Source organism: Homalodisca vitripennis, unplaced genomic scaffold (assembly GCF_021130785.1).
Source record: "Homalodisca vitripennis isolate AUS2020 unplaced genomic scaffold, UT_GWSS_2.1 ScUCBcl_2571;HRSCAF=7477, whole genome shotgun sequence".
Lineage (NCBI taxonomy): Eukaryota > Metazoa > Arthropoda > Insecta > Hemiptera > Cicadellidae > Homalodisca > Homalodisca vitripennis.
The window spans coordinates 46,860-66,618 of record NW_025778687.1 but is presented as its reverse complement, the minus strand read 5'-3'; the positions used below and the strand labels follow the sequence as shown (position 1 = coordinate 66,618).

The window sequence follows — 19,759 nt, the reverse complement described above, 5'->3', positions numbered from 1 at the left end:
TTGTGAACTTCATCTATTAAAAGTCATGTGTGCAGATAGACCATAAAATCATATAGCCAATTAACAATTCAATTAATTTCCAAAAACAAAATTCAAGGTTCTCAATAGTAAACCTTTTTCTAATTATTAATATGTCTAACTAATTAGACAGTATACTAAAACAATTATTTAACATAACTAAACATTTACCAAACGTGACAATAACATTTAACATTTCAATTGTAAAAATAAGAATCATTGTATTAATTCAAAGTGTACACAAAACATTACTTTAACTAAGACTAGAAGTGTCAAATAGATTTTATCGTACCGGCAAAGATGCAGCCAGCTGACCACATGTCAATGGAAGTAGTGTACAATTTGGCACCAAAGAGAACATCGGGTGGTCGGTACCAGAGAGTTACCACTTCTGCTGAGTAGCACTTCACTGGGATACCAAACGCTCGCGCCAACCCGAAATCTGCCAGCTTCAATTCTCCATTCTGAAAGGTGCATATATGAGAGAATTACCATCTATGCTTAGTTGCAGTAACTTTTTACTGTTTTCTTTTATTTTGTTTAAAAAAATAATTTAGCCCGGAAGAAGACAAGATTTTTTGGAAGTCAGGTGGAATAGATTTCGGGAGATGGAGAGGGTGGGACACTGTCTAAAGAAGTTTTTGTCAAACACAATAGAGTAAAAGAGGATATTACTAGAATTTATTTATTATTAGATCATAATTAGTAACCCAAATAAAGTGAGAATGGTGCTATAGCAGACTTAATAGTTCCAAAGATAATGATTTTCAATTTTTGTAAAGCTAAATACAAAGAAACATTTTCACAATGATATCAGCAGATGACAGATTCAAGGGTCGATGACACGTTTATTTCACTACGCAGTTATTAAAACGAGGAGGGTTAGCGGACAGCCATTGGCAAGAGTTGCAAAACAGTTTTTCTGCCTCCTCACTCCCACCCATACCTCATAACAAAGGGCGAGTTTTGCCACATCATACGTCCGCCAATAGACAAAATATCTGGGTTATCTCATAAATCAAGAACGATCATATGATCTTCGGTTTTTTAACTGGAAAAACATGAGAGTATATCTCGTATAGAATACCTCATCAGTACTTACCTGAATCTCTGCTGCAAACATAAATATACACCTACATCATTTACGGTGTTTAAAACAGTTTTTATTCCCTTCAATGAATTGCTGCAGAAATGTATGATATTTACAAGTTTTGTTTGAATAGAGAGGTTAAAATAACAAAAATATGAAAATATTCTCCCATAACAGAGCAGCTGAATCACTCAGTTGATGATAACAACAGAAGCATGTTGCATAATTTTGGACCAGGATAGGGTTAAAGTTGTGATAACTGTATTTACTGAATAACCAAAACATCAATATTCCGTTTGAAATAAATTAGTTACACTATAACGTGATATATAGTGATTCAATCCATATTTTAAATGAAAGGAGTTGCGGAAATAATATGAATAGTTAACTACTTAGTTAAAAAGAACCTAGGGACTGTACCTTTGTTGATAAGAAGGTTCTGTGGTTTAAGATCTCTGTGTAGAACATTATGGCTGTGACAGAACGCTAAAACCTCGCAGTAACTGAAACCTGAAAAATCAGACAATAGAACATAAAATGGTGAAGTATAATGTATGTACAATTTGATGTTGTTCGCAGATGTCTAAATAAATTTCTTCAAACATGAAACTCAAATCTTATCCCTTTATGCATTAGTTATTCAGTGAAGTGAATATAAAGTAGTTGTTGCTAATGCTTAACTACACATCTCAAAAAAAATTTAAGGGATCACTTCTATTGCTTGGTGTAGGATAAATATAAATACACGAGAGAGTATTACTTTGTCTACAGATAAAGATAGTATCATTTCCCGAATAGTTCTGTTAAAGATAAATACTGCTGATTTGCTTATCAGGTTCCAAAAAAGAATGACATGAGGAAAAAATTCAGGTTGTAGTTCTATAACTTGCTGAACTTGTGTCAGTTTGATGGTTGTGTTCTGCTTGGTTTTTCATTGTAATGGTGGGTTTTTAGACGGGTTTTTTTTCCTATACAGAAGTCAGTTGAGCAGTAACTTTGATACTAAAAGTGTTTCCTAAAGGAATTTGGGTAGACGGTTAGGTGTGTGTCATTCAGTTGTTTAAAAAAGATTGTGGAAATGGTACCAGGAGCAAGGCACTCTTCGCAGAAGACCAGGAAAAGGGTCGTTCGAGGTCCACTATGTACATAGAAGACAGATTTTTACGAGTTAATGTACTTCTATTCACTTTTCAACCGTTACAGAATTTTCAAAATGACCTTAGTCAAGCAACTGGGAAACTTGTATATCACCAAAAACTGTGAGAAATAGCCTAAGATATTTTTATGTCCATGAAAAATAAAGTAATTTATTGCAATATATTCCTACTTCATGAACTGAAGAATGCCTCTTAGGCCCGCGGCACGATACGAGCGATGAGCGTCGACCGTCGACCGTCAGAGCGGCACCGCTCTGCCAACGCTTTGCAATCGGGCCCCATATGTTTTGTCGTGCTAATGTGAAGAGGAGGGGTGTCACGATAGACTTAAGCGGTGAGCGGTGCATGCCGCTTAGCGTCGAAGGCACGGCCAAACCCTGCCCGATTACTTTTTGTACGATGCTCAGATGAGTCATGCTTCTTTCCCACGGTTTTCAGTCTATTCAAGATGGCAGAGGAACAAGAACCACGTGAGCCTCCGGCAAAACTTAAGAAAAAGGGGACGTTGTTGCTTTGAAGAAGCTTAGTGATACTCAATTAACCGATTCTTTTCTTCTCCAGTCTGCCCTTCAGTCTATTTAGAATAAAATCAAACGTCAGTACGCTCATCTGAGTGTACTGGAAAAAACGTTCTGGATCTTCTTTCAACTGTGTTTGATGAGAAGGTTGGTACTCTCCATAAACCCTTCTTCTCCTGTTAATTGGATGAACTCCCCATCGTTTTATCCCACGCTTGCAAACCCCGAACTACGCGCCTTTTCAACATTGAATTTTCCGATAACAACAGAAGATGTACTAGGGTCCTCACTCGAAGGCATATTGCAACACACTCGCGCCGCTTGTATCGTGACCACCCCTCGCCGCTCTGGTGACGCTCGAGTGCCGCTCACCGCTCGTATCGTGGCCCCCCGGGGCCTTAATCTTTTATTAAAACCGACATAAAAAATTATTCACATTTCATCTTTGTTAGTTCAATATAAATTTGATCAATTAGTAACATACTGTAGAGAAATTTTATATTTATGTTATGTTCATGTCTTAATGTAAATAAAAGTTTAGTTTATTCCTAACATATAGAGAGAAAATATTGAAGGAACTGACTGATTTTTTAATGAAGAGAGTAATGAATGATATTTGTAAATATCATATGTTTAACAATACGTGTATGTTATTTATTAAATTCCTTCCTATACCATTGCCTACACCAAAATTCAGGATTGCCTAAGTGAATTACTATAAATAAACAAGTGGTCAGCAAAATGAAACTGCTCAGAATAGAAATAATCAAACTAAATTATATGCGCTCAAATAGCTGCGAACCAATGGCAGTAAGCTCAATTAGTATGAAACCCAATGCTAGAATGGTATGCGACTCAATACTAGATATAACATCAGACATTATGGCAAAAAGCCTGTATCTAGTAACCCCCTTCCTGGTAACTATAATATTCTGGTACAATTGTAGAAAGGAAAGAGTGAATAAAGCTAAACAAAGGTGATCTAGTCTGATACACATATGGCTCCTTGATGGAAGGTAAATTTTGGCTATGATGTACAAATTTTCATCTCCCAGAACAGCTTTTCCCAAGGTAAAAGTCTGAGACAACATTGCACAGTTTTTCAGGCTGAAATCTACACTGTTTTAGATCGTGCTAAAGTATAGGACTCACTAAGAATCATATCGATCAACGGATAATGATACTATCTGATAGTCAGACTGCTATTAAAGGTCTTAACTCTACAGAACTTACTTCAAGACTGGAATGGGAATGCTTTAAGACTACCCATTCTAGCCAGTCATGATTCAGCAAATCTTATTTGGGGTTCCTGGATATGCTGGTTTTTTAAAGGGCAATGAACTCAGTGATGAACTGTTAAAAAATGCCTCAAATAAGCATTTCAACCTGAATCAGCTTGTGATATAAGCAAAGTCAACTGCTTAACAAGCTATTAGGGAATGATTCAAATATAAGCACTCCCATAATTGGCAGAGTGTCTTATTAAATTTTTCTTTTTGCTTTATTTTTTTATTTAACCCATACTTTGCCCCTTGCTTAACTAGCTATTGATATAAATAAATAAACGTTTGATTTACAATAATTGCTATTGAGTTTATATTTGTCACATACAGGGTTTCGTGGATTATACTGCCACGGGAACATTAAAAAAAATTATATCCAACATAGATAAAATTGTGGTACATGTTAAATTTGAATTTATACAAAAATAGGTTTTAAAATTTTGAGAAAAATTTGGAATCATAAATTTGGGTAGATCTTACTTGAGTTCAAATCCAGTTTTACTTTGTATGTTCCATTGACACTTATTCATCTTACAATCATTCTTGTCAGCTTAGTGTAGATTTAATATAATATTGGTAGTAGTAATCTTTTGCAGATCTGAGAGTTCTGGTTGTCCATCCAATATTCAAGTGTTCATCATCTAGTAAATGTTTTTTTCTGTTCTTGGATTCGAAAATCGAGATTCACCAATTTAATACAAATAATAAAAGTATTACTGTATTTAATAACCTCAAATGTTTATTAACTTTGATGAGAAATGCTTCTTCTCGGTATCCAATTAAGCCATCATTCAAAAGAATAAAAATTCCATTATTGTAAAGTAACCAGCTGATCTAAATTCACTTTATAACTCCAGGTGTTGTAAACTTACTTTGCATAAACAATCTCCTTGATATTAAGATTAATAATGTATTCTGTGGTAATTTTGGTCTAAAAGAAATTTTTTTTTATCTGATGATTCAATTTTACAATAAGTTTATGTATTTTCTATCTCATATGTATGATGATTTGTTTTTATGTTAATTTTTACTCTAAAATAGGTTGTTACTTTTTTTTAATTTTAAAATCTATTGATTTATATATGTTTATTGTAAGTTATCAAAATTGCATGGGTGTATGTTCTTCTTCTGTATGGATTCCTGTGTGTGTGTGTGTGTGTGTGTGCGCACATGCGTGTGTGCGTGCGTGCGCTTATGTTGTTGTATAAACTCCTAAGTTATTTATTAATCTTTTTATAAACAAACATAAAATAATATGAACTATTAACTTTTCAAACAAAAACTGTAACAATTTCTAGGCAATCATTTGGTAAGAAACTCATCAGAGGCACTGACACAAACTGAATGAATTGGCTGATGAATCTAAGTAAATGCCTTATGATAAAGATAATTTATCTCACTTCTCACTACTGAGCACCTTAGAACTCACTACTGAAGACCCTAAGTGTAGAGTATGTAATCAGTCAGAGGAGACTGCTAATCACATTACTGTGGATTGTGAAAGGCTTGAGATTGGTAGAAGAAATTTATTCCAAACCTAACATCCAGGTAGGGCTGTAAAAAACACCCAGGAATTTATGAATCAGGGTAAATACACAATATCCAAAAATGCCCAGATATTTTTGAATTTTAATGAGAACTCCTTTTTGAAGTAAGTTAAACCTTGGGATTTTTCAGAGTTGTTGAAGCGCTATTAAGTTATTAATATTCACATAAATTATAAATTGGAACAAAATTAAGTTTAGAAAATTAAGAAATAGAATTAAATGGGTCACCCAGTCCAAACTAAAAAGTTCTGAAAAAATGCTTTAATGCTTTAATTTAATTTTTTTAAGGAAGATTCATCTACTCTCTAATAAAAAAAAATAAACTGAAAAAATCCTCCACACGTATTTGAATGAATGAATATTGTTATTAGGCCTATTCCTGAGTAGCAAGCACTTTCTTCTCCCACATCCTATTTGATATTTTCCAGTAAATTTAACAATTAAAGCCAACTATAGTCAATAGTCAATAGTCAAACAGTCAAAAGTTCTTTATTTACAACAGCATAAAAAGTGTAATGGCGTCAAACTATGGTACCTAACTGACTGAACGTTTAAAAAAGCCCTACCACTTGAGGGGCTGGAAATATTTTACTTCTGCCTATCTGTTTTTCCACACAATGTCTTGAGAACAAATTCACCGAATTGGTCAGTTTTCAAATTTTGCACGAAGATTTATTTTCTCTATATGTAACATTAAGTTGGACAATTTAAGCAGAGCGTAATGGCAATCAGGTTTTTTACATTTATCTTATTGATTACAAGATGGCAAAGAGAAAATTGCGAATACACAAATTTGTAAAACAAAACTGAGTAGTAGTCAATTTTACATTTTAACATGTAGTATAATAACAGATTTTATGAGGTTACTTTTTTTGAATTGGTCAGTAACACTTTCGTTGCGTTCTGTTCATTCTTTCAAAGTTGTGTCAATTTATTTGTTATTTATTATTTCACCAGTATTCAAAAAGGACTTTAAATTATTAAAGTACACTTACACAAAATAAAAATACTTTAAAAACCATTTAAACAGGAGGAAGACAACGTTTGAAAACGTTTGAAATATTCAAAAATACGCAGACACTTTTTTAATTTGGAAGAATAAATATTGTTGTTAATTTCAATTTTAAGACATCAAATGACTGTTTCAATCTTAGTTTTGATCTATACTTCATGAAAACTAAGTGTTGTATAAAACTCAAACACTAAAAGTACCATACCCTAGTTTTGTTTATTTAAATAAATGAATATTGAGTAAATTACCTATTTTATATTTACACCCTCTCCTCCCCCCACTGGGTGTACTAACCCAACTTACATCACTAAATGAATTTGAAATGAATGAAATAAAATTGAATTTGAAAGGTGATGAATTTGAAGTCAGCATAGGGCTCTTGGATCTCACTGAAAGTATAGGGTGTGGCAGACCCTACTAATGAAACCTGGGGTGCACAATATGATTAGGTTGACACGCTGGGGATTAGGAGTGCTTTTATACTCTCTTTAAAAATCTAATCGTATCAAACAATGACATGTCTGCTGTTAGATTAAAAAATACTCACATGAATGATTTTACAACGTCCAGATCGATCTCGCCGTTGAGACTGTCAAAGTACTTCTTGAGGTCCTGGTCGCAGTGTTCGAACACCAAAAGTCAGTTTCTTGTCACTGTGAAGCACGTCATACAGACGCACAATGTTCTTGTGTTTTCAGCTCCTTCAACAGGCAAATCTCCCGGAGAGCTGAGAGACGGAACACCCTAGAGAGAAAAAATTCCAGATTTAAAGTTAGGCTTATTGTTGATAGTTTTACAATTTACTCTTTGAGTGACATGTGATTATTTATATGTGTGGTATTCTAAACCAGAATAATTGTCACTTGAAATCCAGAGGACTTAGTGATAGTAGGCCTAACTTACAGAGCATTTGAAAAAGCCAACAAAAGTTGAGAGAACTTTACTTGTAATTTGTTTTGAACTTGCAAAAAAAGTATTCACCCTTTTACTGCCAGTGTTGTTATTTATAATGTACTAGCCAAAATTGCCAAAGGGGGAAATACCAAACATAAAAAAACTAAATGTATCTTTTCTTATTGTTTCATTGAATTTGAGTAATTTTAAGATGTATTTACTCTATTTAACTGGTAGTTTTACAAACAATAATAACAAATGTTAATGTGAACCAAATTTGTAATTAAAATAAAATTAAGGTTGATAACAAAAAGTTAAAAAGTGTGTTTAGGCACATGAACATTTATTTTTAATATTATGATATGATATAAGCAATTTTTTTTTTCTTTTAGGCCTAGTCCAGATTTTTGGACATTCTATTGATAGAATAAGGAAGTGCTTAAAGAGTTTACAAAAAGCACACTACACATTACAGAGTAAAAAAAATGTAATGTCTATACACTTAAAAATATTTCAACATCTATGCTGTACAAAGCAGGTAGCATGTACCCCCCTTTAGCATGCCACATGTGTTGGTAAGTTTCATCAAAGAGAACGAAAATATAAATCCAGTACTTCAAAAGCGTTTCTCTCTCTAACCCTCGCACCTAAATGACCAAAATACAGAATATTTAAGGATTTGGAGACATAACAATATATCCAGTAAAAAAAGATAGACGTCTGATATACCGGAAATCAGCAGTAAAAGGGTTAACTAAAGCTATAATAACAATTGTAATGGAATTGGACTAAAACTGTGAATTGCACAGTTTGATCAAATTCAACAGGGTTTGCAAGGACAGGAACTAAATCATAATCATAATCATAAATCCTCAAGGTCAACAAAGAGGAGGTGACAAGCCAATAGTTGGTGTAGGAATGTACAAATCTGCAAGGTGTGCTCAACTGGAGGAAATACAAAACTTTTAAGTTAAATGAATATAAATTAATGTAAAACAGCTCAAGATTTTGGTTCAATTAATCCACCATGTTGGAACATGGACACTAATATTCATTAACCAAGTCATATGGTCAACAATCAGTTTTGTAATCAAACCTCATTATTTAAAAATAACTTGAAAAGTAAACTAAGATTCTTGAATCCTTTAAAAAGTAATGTAAGAAAAAAACTCGTTTCAATATAGACTCATTTTCATTAGTTGGTTTATTGTGTTCAGTGTACGTAATGTTAACTTTATCCAAAATTGGCATTGTAGGTGTTAAGTTCATAAAAAAGTTAAAGATACTGTATTTTGTTGTATATTTAAATTTATATGGTTACAGAACGTCCTTACAGTTATCCAGTGTGGGCATCTGTTACTAGACATTTTCATATTATTAGGTGACCCAATACTCATATTTTGTAAAATTTACTAAAATGTAAGAGTTTTGTGCATAGTTTTTAACAATCAAGTTTGAGTAACCAAACCTTTTATTATTAACATAGCTCATCATCAGAACGTCCCTCAGTGGGGACTGTTATCAAGCTACTCCTTAATTCAATTCTGCTGATTATATTAACCTGTGAAATTCCTGTTGGATTGATAGTATAGTGTATTAAAAAATTATTAAGACATATTAAAATTACCTTATAAAAACTCACTCGTCATCATCATCGAGTCTGACCCTTTTAAAGAGCTACTATATTTCAAGTGTTTCTCTATTCTTGGCCTTGAAAACTGTTCCATACGTTCCTGTAATTAATTGGTTAACTATTACATATGTTTCATAGAAGTTGAAACATTTTTATTACCTATAATAAAGATTAGTTAATTAAATTTGATAAACAGCAGTTCAACGTAGTTTCCTGTTTGGGTGCCAGTCAAATGAAGTTTATTCTTAGAAATTTAAATAGCCAAATCCTTAGCCAAGAAAGGCCCTGGAAGCTTATTGAGGAAAGGAGTCAGGCTGTGGGGTTGCTTCCTTATAAGGGCAGAGCTGTAGTAAGTGCATGGGGAAACAGAGGATCATATCCAAGGCCTAGAGAACTCAGACAACAAAAATGTTGCTCTCTCCTAATGCTAAAGGTGGATTAAGTAAGCACAAGTGGAACTCGGTACATTAACAGGACACTGCTTTCTTTTGGGAATATCTAATACAGGTTGATTAAGCCAGTCTGATGAATACAGACCTCTGTGGAGAAGCTTGTCAATATTAGTTCAAGTATCAGCACAATATATGTGTTGTTGGAATGTTCTGCTATTTATGAAAACAAGCAAAAGGCAACACTTTCTTCCTGGCCCCAAAGGAAATCAGAAGATCAAGAACCCACAAATTTAACACAGGCCTTTTTCTGTAAAACTCAGATTTGAGGGTAAAACAAACGTAACGGAAACGAAAAGACATTTAAGTTCCTGAGGACTAAGTGTAGAATCTACAATTGTCCCTTCAGGAAAAAAAAATTTATGGCATTAAATAACAATAAAATCAGAAATCATTTTGTTATTATCATTTTTCTAACAATAGAGAAATTAGAAAATAAATAATATTATTTATCATTTTCCACCTAGATGCACGTCCTTTGCCCTTACACAGCTTTATACATCTCATCGATCAAGTCCTCGGCACGTCAAGAGTTGCCATTTCTTTAAGAATTACAATTAAATTGGAAATTTTTTGGTATTTGGCTATGATGGAGTTTTTTCCTGCCTTTCTTCAAAAACGTTGAACATCTTATTAAATACTCTGATTATTCTGTTCAGAAGCAGCTACGCCCTAGGAATTATTCCAAAGAACTGGAGGAAGGCACTTGTGGTGTTTAGTACGGAAAAAAGATAGGGATCCGACTCAACCTAACTCGTACAGACCCATAAAGCTTAACTTCCTTCATGGTGAAAAGTATTGAAAAATAATCAATAGACACATTAGAGATAGAATCTCACTAGTACACCCACTCAGTATATATCTCAACATATGTATGTAGAAGGTAAATCAACTACCACACCGGCTCTCCACAGCTTAGTGGAAGCAGTGGAGAACACCTTCAATGAAAAGGAATATTTTATTATATATTTTATTTTTCTGTACGAAACAAGGAACATTTATATGCAGTTGGATTATTTTTTTTTAAATTTTAATTTAGGATTTTTTTCCATTATAAGTGAAAAAAAAACTAAAAGCCAAACAAAAATATCCAAAATATCTTAAAAAGTGTTTTTTATATACAAAACATACAACTGTGTTTATACAACAAATGACATAATATTCACATTCTAATATTTTTAGACATTTTCTATATGCTTATTATATTTTGGAGACCTTTTCTATGATGCAGAGCATAAAAGTTCTGAAAATAAAAATGTATTTTTTGTTTTTTTTTATCCTTAAATATCTAAAAACGTTTTGTGGATGTATTTTGTCAAGAAATAAAAAGTTGTAAAAACACATAAATATAGCCTACTGACAGAAAATGCTTTAAAATGAAAATAAATTTATTGTAATCAAAACTAATTGTCTAAAGTTCACCTCACTTATTTACTGGGTCCCTCATAGTGTTCAATAAATAAAAAATAATGAAACAAACATTACTTTTAATCAAGGTGTAGGCCTAGCTATAATGATTTTTATATATCACAATTTTAGCCTACCAACCTGTGAATGTCACTAAATTATTGTACAATAAGTGAATCACAAATAAACCATTGATCACGGTATAGTTTATAGATACAAGCTTAGAATTCACAAATAAAAGTTTAGAATACAAAATGAGTTATGCTGGTGCATCAATATGGTGGCTATAGTCCTCTCGAAATCACAAAGTTTGAGTATAAAATAAACACTTGTAATTTACTTATCCTTTGTATATATTTATACCACTTAAGGCAAATTTTACACAGAAAAGTTTGATACTAACACAACTCTATTAATATTACAAGAAACAACAAAATACTAGCGACTAGTGAAACTAGGCGTCCAACATCACAGAAATGTTGCAAACAATGGTTTCGTCAAAGGTCTTTCTTTGCAACATATATCAACAAAACTGATTTTTGAAGCAGATAATCTTGTTGAGAAATAAAATTAATGAATGCAGAGATGTAGCCAAAATCATTCCTAATCGAAAACCGTATAAGGAAAAAGCTCACTCGAAGTGTGCGACCAAATACGGCAAACCAATATTTGTATTGCAAGTTTATAATTTTGGTGCATACTTATGAGGCCTACGCATTATTATCCAATAAACGATGTATCCAAAATTAATCAGTGAAATATCACACCTAATTTGGTATAATATTTATTTCTACTTAATATTTATTTTCAATAGCAAAAGTTGAATTAAATACTAGATGACTGAAAAATCGAAGAGTGACTAGTCATTCAACATTGGAGAAACATATTTAGCGATTTGTCACTGGTCGTCTAACAGATGGAGGGTTAAAGATTTGACGATATTGGACTCATCTAGAACTATAAATTAATTCTAACCTTGCAAAAAAATCAACCATTTATGTTTGGTACAAGGCCTAGTCTACTGGGAATTGGCCAATGTTTATTTTTTTAAAACAAGCACAGTATGGATTAATATACCTCAATTCATGCTCAGCGTCTTAAGGTCATAAGAGGTAATAAAATTATTGTTTACGTTAAAAATCCGCAAATACAAAGGTTTAAACAAAGAGTAGCTAAATGTTTTATTTGCCTAAACTATTTTACCTTCTCTCAATTTTTTCCAACTTCTCATACTTTTTGCATAGTTAATGTTAGCCGTAGAAAGGCAATCTTTAAGAATTGTTCAAACAGCAAAATTATAAACACGGCAACAATTTTAAATTAGGCTCTAACAAATTTTTAATAAATGTTTTAAATGTAACGTACTGATAAAACGTAAAAAGCTGGATAAAACACTGAACTGAGAACTTTGATAATGTTGACTCAGACTAAAGTCCACTCGATTACTCGAAATGAACAATTTCTCAGTTTCAGATTACTGCACTTCTGTCGTCTACAACAGAGTACATCGTCAGTATGTAGGATATTATACTGCTTGATACATTTTTATTACCTTTGGACTTTGGAATAGGGGTGAAGACATAGAGTAAAAATAAAAGCAGTGTTGTAATTGACAAATACAGTAACATTTAATATAGCTCAGTTAACAAGTATAACATAATAACCAAAGGATATAATCATAGGAGAATGGAGTCAGTATTTAACAACCCTAGTAGTAGGCCTAGCCTTAAATTAATGTTTTTAAATTGTAGATCAATTGTGAAGAAAGTGGAAATTTTAGAGACACTCTTGTACAAACAAAAATCAGAGCTGGTGTGTGTAGCAGAACCGTGGTTAGATAATGAAAAAAATAAATATTTTAAAATTGCAAACTATACTCAAGTTACTAATTTTTGTAGATCAAATAAAACCGGTGGCGGTGTTGCTATCTTTATGAGAACAGACTGTACTCTCAAGACCGGTCTCATAAATAAACTTAATACGTTGTCAGTTGAGGATATATTTGAGTGTTGCGGAATTATTGTAACATGTAACAAATTTAAATTTGTTCTAATAAATGTATGTAGGCCACCCTACAAGGCTAATTACGTACAGTTCATGGAACTCCTAGAAGACACGTTCAACACGGTTAAGAATGATTACTGTGATTTTCCAATTGTGGTCTGTGGTGACCTAAATGTCGATAATCTAGAGGATAACCTAGAAAAAGAGTATCTTGCTGATATTTTACAATCGAGTAACCTTCATGTTACCTTCAAAAGCCCTACGAGAATTGATCAGGTTTCGAACAGACAAAGTCAACTCGATTACTTTATCACAGATTTGCAAAGTCGCTCTTATTCTGTAGATGTGCTGCCACCACTTCTTTCTGACCACAGTATTATAGTTTTTTAGCCTAAATCTAAGTTCTGCTAGTATAATTAAGAAAATCGAGAAGAGGAAAGTAACAAAACCTAACCTAACCACATTTGAATATTTGATGTCCAAGCAATGCTGGCCTGTATATAGTAATAATATGAACTTAAGTGTTGACGATGCATTTGATGTCTTCTACTCCACTTTTATATATTTGTTTGAGGTATGTTTCCCTAAGGCAATTTTTAGCTGTAAGGACAACTCACATGTTAAATGGATAACCCAAGAGGTTATTGTGTCGCAAGAGAACCTTAAAGAAATGTACTGGCGAACGCGCAATGAGGCGACTGAAAATTCCAAGCGTGAGTATCACAACGCTAAGAGTCGGCATAGTGTTTTTGCTTACCAACGCTAAGAAACAGTTTTTTAAATCTAAAATCGAAAATGCCAAAAATATAAATAAGGAAATCTTGGAATGTTGTAAAAAGTTTTAACATGTGACGATATTGTAAATAGCTGTAATATTACACTTAAGGTTAATGACGAACCCATTACTAACCCAAGTAATGTGGCGAATATTTTTAACGACTATTTTATCTCGGAAATAAGAAAATTAACTGAGGATAGATATTGTGAATCTTTCCATGATGATGTGGATTACCATCCATCTGTGGAGGATTTTCACCTCCAGCATACTAATGAACTAGAAGTTTTGGATATAATTGATAAGATTAGCTCTAAAAACAGTGCGGGTGTAGATGATATCCCATGTAATTTACTAAAAACGTGTAAAGACACGATTGCAAAGCCTCTCACTGAAATTATCAACAAATCATTCGATGAAGGTATATTTCCGAAGGGAATTAAAACATCTAAAGTTGTACCGATCCATAAAAATAGTGAGAAAGACCTAGTAAAAAACTATAGGCCAGTTTGCAGTTCAAAGTGCCATCTCAAAAATTTTCGAATTGGTCTTCCTAAAACGATTAATTCCATTCTTGAACAGTAGAAATTTACTTAGCCCTAACCAATATGGATTTAGGAAGAATAGATCTACTATCGATGCAATCCTTGACCTGGTAGTGAACTTGTACGACAACCTAGATGTGGTTGGGGAACAACTGTGCATATTTTATGACATGACCAAGGCCTTTGACCTGCTGTCACACCCTACACTGTAAAAAGCTAGTGACATTAGGAATTAGGGGTGCACCACTACATTGGATCATCTCATATCTCAAAGATAGAAGACAGGTTGTAAATATTAGACATTCAAGTCAAGATGGACTCACTAAACACTTCCGCTCTGCTGTCTCACCTGCTATTAACACAGGGGTACCACAGGGCTCAAATTTGGGCCCTGTGTTGTTTCCTCCTTTATGTGAATGACTTGCCAGAATCTGTCGCCACCGGTGAAAATCTGGATGTTTGCAGACGACGTCAGTCACTTGATTCATGATAAAGACATGGAGCTTCTTCAATACAAAGCACAAGATGGATTAAATGAAGTAAGTAAATGGTGCAAGCAGAGCAAACTGTTGCTAAACAGAGGAAAAACCAAGGCATTAAAATTTCACAACCGAAAAAAATTAGACTGCGACCCCTTACTTCGTTTAGAAGGATCAAGTATAAGCATTGACAGAAGTATAAAATATCTGGGCATAATATTAGACATTCAAGTCAAGATGGACTCACTAAACACTTCCGCTCTGCTGTCTCACCTGCTATTAACACAGGGGTACCACAGGGCTCAAATTTGGGCATAACTATTTCCGATGACTTGAGATGGCAACACCACATCGAGCAAATGTCAACTAAATTGTCAGCTGTATGCTTCATGGTCCGTCGTCTCCAGCCCTTAGTGGAAAAAGATGTTCTAATGAAGGTTTACTTTGGATGTTTTCACAGCACTGTGAACTATGGCATCTTATTCTGGGGAAATAGTCCATCATCCCAACGGGTATTCCTCCTTCAAAAGAGAATTATAAGAACAATATGTAAGGTGCCATATCTGACCCACTGTAAGCCTTTGTTTACTGAATTAAAAGTTCTTACAGTACCAGCACAATTCATTCTTGAATCTGCACTAATAGTTCGAAGAAAGCCTGAAATATTCCGGAAAATAGAAATCCATAAGTATGCTACCAGACAAAAAGAGAATATATATGTTCCTCAAGTTAAATCCAGCTTAGCAAAGGAGAGCCCTAGGTACATGAGTGGAAAAATTTACAACAAAGTGCCAGCTGAAATCAAGAAAATTGAAAATTATGAAAAATTCAAGATTAAATTCAAAGAATATCTGCTGGAACGGCCATACTACTCTCTAGAAGAATACTTAGAATCGTGAAGAGGCCCATTCAATATGACGACCACGGCACAGAAGTGCTTCTAGTGGGATATCACCAAGAATCAAGTAAGTAAGTATCATAATAATTATGCAATATCCAAACCACGGAAGCTAGTAACGGGTGAAACGGAAAAACTTCTAACAGTCCACTTCTGCCTGTCATGTAAGTCTCTATTCTTATGAGGTACTCTTATAGCAATATAATACAATATATAGCAGGCAGAAATGGACAATATATCGTGCAATAAAAATGTCTGCGCTAAGCAGCATCTATCTTTGATTATTAGTGAGTACTGAGAAGTGACAGTCTAAAGTCCAAGCCAGTACCGATGTCATAAAACATAAATAAAATATCCCTTCCGGCTTAGTCAAAAGAAATGCAGATGTTAAAAAAGTTAAATTTCTTATTTTATATTTGATTTCCTCTTAAAAACTGGGACAGCTTGAATTGAATGGTCATAAGATTTGGTTTGTTTAAATTATTTATTTGCACTGTTTATATTAATTCCCATTCAAATAGTTACACTGTATTTCCCCTTGCTAACTTGTTTGAATTATACTTTGATAATTGACAATAATTTATAAAATTTAAAAGAGACATGCGAGTTGAGTATTAGCAAGACAGTTCGTCCTGACGATATACCATCTCTTGTGCTTAATTTTTTAACTCAAATAATGTAGTGTTTTGTAGTTCATTGCTGAAGTTGTTGGTGAGTTATCTTAAGGAAAGGGTCCTTCTACCAATTACGATAGTAAAATTTCTCTACTTTCCTTTGTTTGAAATTTGTTTTTGGCAATGGAAGGATGGTGTGCAGGATACAGGAATTTTCCGGAAATTTTACAAAATTTAATAATATAAAAATTCAGTAACATTACGTTTCGAGATCTTCAATCTGATGTCTTCCTTAGGTGAATAGTATATCAGTACAATCTAAGTTAAAATAAAGACAATCGTATCAGTTCCCTGTGGTTGGTCGGTGAGTGCAGACCTATTGTGAACTATATTCTTCAGATAAATTTAATTAAGGTTTTGTTTTTATCGAGTGCACGTTTTAGAGTTAGTGTGTATGGAACTGACACACAGCAAGATTGCTGTGATTCCCTGCTTATTCATGTCACAACGCTAAGGGATGATTTGTTCATTTCAACCTGGATTATATTTATGTGTTAGGATGACTATTCACCTGAGACAGGTGAAATCAGATAACAGACCTCGAAACGCAGAGTTACTAATTTTTTGTATCACTGAACGGCGGAAAATGTCAGAAAATCCGGTTTTCTACCCTTTACAATTACATTCATTTTGTTAAGGCTCTCATCTAGCGATTTATGTTGTCTAATGCTCTACCTTATCATTAACGACATGAGAGTGTAATTAAAGTGGACTGCATGTTAAAACATTTTATTTTGTTAATGACATTCAAGTTGTAGGCTTAGCACAATCGCAGTAACGTTTGCTACATACCCTTATCAGCATTGTTGCTTGGTGTAATGCCAATTCTGAGGAATCAAACGTCTCAAAGCGCCGAGTAGTTATGTTTAAGCATGGATCATAGGGTAAAAACATTTGCCTATCGTACAAACAGATCAGTTTTGTAAAGGGTGGTTAAGATTATAAATCTTGGAATATTTATGTGTGCTTCTCGCCCCAGCACTCATCCAATTTCTTCTGACTCGAATTATTTTCATTGTGAATGCAATTCTCACCCTAGGAACAAATGCCCTGAAAGACACGACTCTTGTAATCAGTGTAGGAAAATTGGTTGTATTCAAAAGTGTGTAAATATAAACCTAATTCTAAAAGCAATATTGCTTCCTGAATAATATGATTCACTGTGAGGTCAATGTTTCCAGTATTCTTGCGCAAAGCCCTTGTTGAAGTCTTATTAAATAACGTTCAAGTTACCAGTCTCATTGTCACAGTTACGTAACTTGAAATTTTCACAACACAAGTTGAACAGCCATCCTGAAATTGGTCATGTTTCTATTGCCTTCACTGATCAAATTACCCAGCTTGAAGTCTTTATTATTGCAGTTTTAAAGTTTTACCCCAAAATTATAAGTATAGTCCGTGTTAAAATAGTTACGCACAGACGTGCCGATTGGCCACAATATCGTCTGAAAGATACAAGAATATTAAAATTGCTTTTGGTGCATACTTGACTCAAATTTCCAAATCTCGTTAGTTTCAGTCATGCCACCCAACTTGTTTTTCAACCTTACATCAGATTTCAGACCTTTCGAAACTCGATTAAGACCCATGTCCCAGGAAGATTTTTAATTCGTGAATTCCGAAACTTCCAAACTACTATCCGGAGTTGCAGAAAGCAATTATACATAGTCCACAAGTTATTTATTAGTAAGAGTAAAAGTATTTAAAGAATGGTTAATGACTATTCCAAAATAATACATAAAGTCCTCTTGTTAGGTGCTCGCCCCTGCCAACAGTTATTGCCTTAGTCCATAAAATTTAAATTTGTTCCTAATATCGAGTTACAATCAGCTTATAACATGATCCCTATTTTCTTTAAAGGAGAGGAAGTTCACAGTTACTGAGTGGAAAAAACCAAGACGATATCCTGAATGTGTGATGTGTAGGTTTGTTTAGGCAAATAGCTACTAATATGAGCAGAGGGCGCATCGTCTTGATTGTGATGGATGAGTGGTTTGTGACAGCTTTTAGAAGAGCTTTGTCCCAAAGATCCACAAGACTTACGGCATTAATACAAGGGTCATTTGTTGTTTGTCACGAATCGCCTTCTCTGAGCAAAGGGCAATAGGATCATAGAGGGATACCATGCATAAGCAACCAACTCCAACAAAAGGAAGGAGATGGAAATCGACACGCAGAGGTATTGGTATATAGTGTAGTAGTGACGAAACCTTGAAAAACAACTCTACCTTTTTGGCTTCTACGGCAGTCAACGTGAACTATTGTAACATTTCTGTCAGCTATAATACAGATTCATGTCAATTGTAGAATTATAAATAGTGAACAGACTATACATTTTAATTTAAATAGCCCAAAAGTGAATGATATGGCAAGCGTATGAGGACAGGTATCTTTTTAACGCACTACCTTTTTTTTTATATTTTCCACTATAAATATATGGTGGAAAAACTCGTACCGAAGGAAAGGTATTTTAATGCTAAAGTGGCATCATTCCGTTAATTGGTGGTTAGTGTAATCGGTTGCAAAGACAATCGAGCGATATATCGATTGTTTTCCAAATTCACTATTGTTTTACTCAGTTGAATAATCGAGTAATAATAAAAACCTACCCGAAGCGCTACGGAGTAATTTCGTTCATGAATTATTTCGATCAATGTACAACGAGACAGGATTGCGCTACGCCACGTGCTGCGTACAGGCTACGCTGGAATTGCATGCGAAATTTAAAGTATATAGCTCATATTATTCTCAAGATATCCTGCAAACAGACTGAAAACAATACAGAAAGTAGTTTTTATAGCCTTCAAACAGAGAGAAGATAAAATATGATATTATACTCAGCGGTACTATATCAGACTTTGATGACGCTTAGCCAAATCTCATGGATACACATACATTTTCATCGAAATCATTCATGGCTGTATAGAAATGAAGTGTCAAGCAAAGTTTAAAGTCTACAAATGAAATCGTTGTCGAGAAATTCTGTAGATAGTTAAGTTGGAGCGTCTTGGCATACGCTGGTACAATTTATATGTCACGCCTTCCTTAAGTTGCTAAGTATGCGTTCCAGCTTCTAATTAGTTAAAAACCAGCTGTCTGTCTAACAAATGAGGAGTGAAACAACTGGATAACTAGTGTTGACCGTTGAGTGAAAATCGGAAACAGCGAATAAACCACTCACAAACCAGCAGTGGTGAAAAGTAATCGAGTGAGTCGATTGTTCGGAACAATCGACAAATCGTTGTTTTCATTTTCAGACGTTTCAAATTCAGTGTTTCACTTTTATCGTTCCTGTGTTCATCCGTAGGTTAGAGGTGTTTGTTGCAGAGGTGGTTGTGGACCGTCGTTTTGGAGTGACAAAATGTTGTTTGAGTAA

General features: G+C 33.9%; 1 pseudogene; it reads right to left on the bottom strand.

Moving 5' to 3' along the window:
• Positions 1–310: 310 nt before the first annotated feature.
• Positions 311–14,820, bottom strand: LOC124372125 (annotated as a pseudogene).
• Between the last annotated feature and the right edge of the window lie 4,939 nt (positions 14,821–19,759).